A 6,256-nucleotide genomic window follows, 5' to 3' on the forward strand; every position below is an offset into this window, starting at 1 on the left:
CTCGTTCTATATGTGATAATAATAATAAGCCTGTCGTATTATTATGTGCATTATTATATGGTGTATGATGATGATGATCATCATTATTATTATTATATGGTAGTACTACCATAGACCTAGAGAGATTGAGTGCATCTATAGTAGTACTATAATGATATTGTGATGGAGTAGTAGTGGTTGTTAATAATATAGTACGATGTATCGGGTTAGTTATAAAACATGATACTGGTGGTATATGGTTAATATATGCTTTATCCTCCAACACTCTTATTATCTTATTATTATCAAGTGTATCATCATCATCATTATTATTATCATCCTGTGTTATATAACAATAATTCAAGGAGAAGAATGTATATATAACGAATCTGAATAATAATAATCATGACAATGATAATCTACAGCCACCAGAAGCAGCAGTAGCAGTAGCAGCAGCAGAAAGAAGAAGAAGAGTAGGAGTATTATTATTATTACGATTCATAACAATCTCTGATCATATCCAAGTACATGCTATGATTGATGAACCTGATAATATGACATCTGAGTAATACTACTACTATTACTAGTAGTAGTAATGATGACATGCATTAACCTTATTACAATAGACTAAGCCATGATGTTATTGCATATACCGGTACCATAAATAGAATACCTATTATCTTACGTTGTATTATAGGATTCCTAAAATAATAACAACAATATAGTATATATTTGTCCTGTTGTTGTTGGTGTTGGTGTGGTATTACTGTTGTTATTATTATTACCTGTAATGTATTAGATGATCTCGTATAGCAAGTATTGATATTATTACTGAACATGCAGCAAATATAAATGATACAAACCACATGGTATATAGATAGTAAAAGGATGATGATGATAATGATGATGAAAATTTGAGTAATGATATGCATGATATCATATCATCATCATTATCATCCTTATTGTTAATATTGATGAAGTTAATCATCGTAAGAAGACATAATATGGTGATGATAACAAGAGTATTGTCCCTAGTATAATAGTTGTATTATTATCCCTATAACACAATAGACGATATTATAATAACATTAACAACATTAGCAAGAAGAAGAAGAAGCACATCGTCATGTGTGTTCATCATAATTATTGTCATCATTCAGTTTTATTATACTTCATCTGTAAACTCATTAAAGTTATCCGACATTCCTGATGATAATAACAATAATGACGTGTGTTGTTGTTGTTGTTATTGCTAATACTTGTAATTGTTGTCTAAGATTAGGATTATCTTCCTTCAATATAGCCATCTCTTCCTGTTGAGCATTATTTAATATTATATGCTCATTTGCTATTAATTCTTCTTGTCTGATGATGATAAGAATGTAATAGTAAGAAGAGCAGCATTCATGTGTTGTTGTTGTTGTCATTATTACTCTCGTCTCCTCTTTAAATCTTCTCTAGCAACATATATTTCATCCATCAATAAGCTTATTATTCTATTATGCTCTAACGCTTCACTCTTTAATCGTCGTATCTCATCCTTACCCAATCTTACCTATTCTTAGCCCATCATCCGACCACACCGACATTATCACAAAGCTATTATTGTAGCTATCTTATCACCTCATCTTCCAATTCTGATATATAATCAGCAGTAGCAGCAGTCTCATGATGATGGTCATGATTCTTCTTCTTCTTCTTGTTGTTCTTGTTGTTGTTTACCCTAACAAATCCTCTGTTAGGATTGTATAACATACCAGTAGATGATAATGATGATGATTGTCTGATAATAATGACACATATTAATACCAATACTCTATTGTTGCTGTTCTTATAGTACGATGTTGAATAATCTTCATCATCATCAACAACAAGCATACGACCATTACGACCTTCTTCCTCCATTAACTGTTTCTTGATATTATGACAAGATGATGATGAGTATGATAATGATGTGTTGTTGTCATTATCCTTGTGTTGTTCCATATCACAATACTAATAACAATCTACTATTATCAACAACAACAAGAAGAAGAACAGTCCGAATCCATAACAACTAGGCCTTCGTGACGACGAAGCTCGGGCGGCGGAGCTCGATTAGTCGGCATATTTTGATCGAGATGATGATGTTGGGAAATAATGATCGTCGTTATGGAGTGATCGTCTTTTCCGAATCTGGACAAGACTCCAAGTCTGGATCTCGCAACTACACCTGCCTCGTCTAACCAAGCTGCGCCAACTGCTGACCACAGCACCTCGATATAACAAAACCCCGAATACATACGATCGGGATGCTTATTCGATCCCAAGTCAACAACAACATCCGACACGATACGCGTTCGAAAAGAGGGTTCCTCAGTCCCTCCAGGGAGCGAAGTAGAAAAGTGGCAGTTGTAGCAAAAAAGTGGCGGGCGAAAAGTAGAAGGGACTCGTCCTGGAGGTAGTCCCCGGTCCGGGTAAATTCAGATTTTCAAGGGAAATCGTGAATAGTCAAGGTGATTTCTCGCTCGCCCCGCGCATTTTATGTGCGGACAATGGGCGTAAACAGATACCAGAAATTTCAGAATTTCTGGAGGGTGGTTCGATGTGCGAAGTAGATTGCAAAGGTGTAAAGCGTTCACTAGAAGTAGGCCCATAATCCGACAGCTGCATAACACAATGCGGCGACTCACTAATAGAATGCATAGATAATACAGATCAGATACAGTTCTATATGTAGTCGAGATAGAGATCACAATAGAGATCGACGATAGACCACCAGAGTAGACGGACGGGTAGATCACAAGGATCAAACGAACTTAAAATCTAGTATATTAATCCAATAAAGCCTTTGATTGAAACGGTTAGATTCTAGGCGAGCGCCATAGAATCCTGCGCTGCCTGAGGGTCAGCACATACCCCGTAGATGGTCCGTGTTTAGACACATCTGTAGAGACCATCTCATAAACCATACCTTAATTGACTATATAAAGCAGACAAATACAATATAGGTATACGAATCTAGTTTATGATCTATAGAGAAAAAGTAGAGATGTCATTAGGGACATCGATAGTGATACCAATGTAGATATCGTCATAGCGGATGCAATCGTAGATACTAACTACTAGAGCATCTCCTTATACCACTTAATAGATAGACTACGGCCAATAATCGTCTAGGCCACTTAATCCAAGATAGAGTGCTTATCCTCCTCATAGTAATCATTGGTGATAGAACGAAGTTGAGCCAAATCACAGTTACAGTCCTGAGGTAGAGAGACAACGTCGATGGCCCACTTATACTCCGATAGAAGGCCGTGAACAGCTGCACCAACTCGATCACCTAGCGGTGTCCGCATGTGCGCTGCGCTAGCATTCCCCCTTAATAGGGGGTCGACCGGTATCGAACCCATGCCTCACGAGTGTGAGGCTGACCGCTCGACCTTTAGGCTGTACGGCCTCTGCCGTACTTGAGTGCTGCGCAGCTTTGAGGGGGATGGTTACGTGAGGAGTCTGGCCTACGGCCGGCTCGGCTGTGCAGACCCCACTATGTGGGGCCCCCTACACAGCCGAGCCATGAGCTTTGAGCCGACACCTCATATTGTTACATCGGGAATAGCGGTATAGAAAGTTGCATATACTTCTCACGCGCCACGAAATAGGTCTTAGAATAATTAAAATACAGATATATTAAAATAATATAAAAAGTTTGTTTTATCTTACCCGAGATTCGATCCGGGGACCTTCCGGTCGTCAGCCGCGACGCATACCACTAGACCAATCCCACTTTAAGATTGCAAGTGACGATTTTTGAGCGGACATCCTAACGGAGAATCTTAAATCGATTATAGCTCCTACCACAAGCTATAAACCAGAAAACGGCTGATGCCATTGTTCCTAAAATTCGATAAGGATTCGTTTGGTACTAGTCCCGACTCGATATTATGGGTAGATCGCGAAAAAGGCTAGGGACGGTACCATCTTCGATGTGTATAAATTGGCTCTGATAACGGGCGGAGGGGCCCTGCCCTCGCCCGAAAAAAGTCGCGCGAAAAAAAAATTTCCTCCACCTAGCCCGTAGAGGACTCCCTTTCGGGAGAAATTGGCGTACATGAGGGACATTTATATGAAATACTGTAAACAATGACCGATGGTTCACCGGCGGTGAATTCAACTGATGGGTTGGCCTCCTGTGCTGAGTAGTCAGGGTCACAAGCACAGTAGTCGGCCCACTCGTCACTCCTATATCCTGACGATGTTGGGCCGACATTGCTACTGACTTGCTGTTGAGCCGACGCTTTGCTATCGATCGAGGGATCGATAGCTAGGCGGTCTCTACTAGACGCCCTATACTGGACGTTTCAGATCTATGTATTCACTTGCGCTTTCGCGCATTCTCTTGATTAACCAACCAGGGTTTCGAGGTTCCCGGTGGGAGGGGGTCCGCCCACCCCACTAAAGTGGGGACCCTGCGCGGACCCGGTGGGATTCGAACCTGCAACCACCTGCGCGCAGACCTGGGCGCTTACCACTACGCTAACTCACACCTCATTCAATACTACTAACTGGTATGCTGTTTTTCTGTCGACCAGAGAAAATATATTTATAGTCTGTTGCCGAGAATCGAACCTGGGTTGTCCGCATTGGAGTCCGCTGCACTAACCATTAGACTATCACCGATATAGAAATTAGTACTGTGTAATGGGCTGCTCCGATCTCAGAGCCGTAAGATAATCTGGATGGTGGTTCACTGCCTGCCCAGGCCCTTGAGACACTGTTCCAACCCATTCACTGACTCACGCCACCGTGCATCAAGCCTATCTCGGGTCTTACTCAATGTAGGAAAAGTACATTCACCCGGATTCGAACCTGGATCTACGCAGTGGAAGACGTGCATCCTAACCTATTAGACCATGCTGACTGTGCATGACACGCGTAATGATGACACCCGAAAACTTTGAACAGGACAGCCATGACTGCTAATACCCACTCTAACCTGGTGATTACTACAGTGCATTCCTCGAAACTACACTCGACCCCCTCGTTCTGTATCCAACATCAACTCACCCTCAGCACTACCACTCGACTCGTAAACACCCACAGACTGTATATATACAAGTAGAATAATGGTACTACTGGTTGCATATACTTCTCACGCGCCACGAAATTGTATATATAAAACATAACTATATCATTTAGTATATTAACTGATCATGAGACAATTTATCCCTCCCCGGGACTCGAACCCGGGACCTTCCGGTGGAGAGCGCGCGCCCTTACCACTGCGCCAGATCAACTGACAAGCACTGTCGTACCTAAATGACGAGGTCACTATGAACAAAAATCTTTAATCCCCAATTACTCGTCAGGAAATCTATAAACTGACCCGAGAGTAGCACCATTGTACTCAGAAGGAGCAACCGAGTCGATTGGTAACACTTTCAAGACGGTTCTGAGGCTCAGTTTCGAAATCGGCTCCAAAAGGGTGTGATTTTGCTGTGAGTAAAATTGCTCATATAGGCGCGCGGGTCCCTCCCCGCTCGCCCGAAAAAAGTAACGCGAAAAAAAAATTTCCTCCACCTAGCCCGTAGAGGACTCCCTTTCGGGAGAAATTGGCGTACATGAGGGACATTTATATGAAATACTGTAAACAATGACCGATGGTTCACCGGCGGTGAATTCAACTGATGGGTTGGCCTCCTGTGCTGAGTAGTCAGGGTCACAAGCACAGTAGTCGGCCCACTCGTCACTCCTATATCCTGACGATGTTGGGCCGACATTGCTACTGACTTGCTGTTGAGCCGACGCTTTGCTATCGATCGAGGGATCGATAGCTAGGCGGTCTCTACTAGACGCCCTATACTGGACGTTTCAGATCTATGTATTCACTTGCGCTTTCGCGCATTCTCTTGATTAACCAACCAGGGTTTCGAGGTTCCCGGTGGGAGGGGGTCCGCCCACCCCACTAAAGTGGGGACCCTGCGCGGACCCGGTGGGATTCGAACCTGCAACCACCTGCGCGCAGACCTGGGCGCTTACCACTACGCTAACTCACACCTCATTCAATACTACTAACTGGTATGCTGTTTTTCTGTCGACCAGAGAAAATATATTTATAGTCTGTTGCCGAGAATCGAACCTGGGTTGTCCGCATTGGAGTCCGCTGCACTAACCATTAGACTATCACCGATATAGAAATTAGTACTGTGTAATGGGCTGCTCCGATCTCAGAGCCGTAAGATAATCTGGATGGTGGTTCACTGCCTGCCCAGGCCCTTGAGACACTGTTCCAACCCAT

The sequence above is a fragment of the Perkinsus marinus genome (genome assembly GCF_000006405.1).
Source record: "Perkinsus marinus ATCC 50983 genomic scaffold scf_1104296933698, whole genome shotgun sequence".
NCBI classification, from domain to species: Eukaryota; Perkinsozoa; order Perkinsida; family Perkinsidae; genus Perkinsus; species Perkinsus marinus.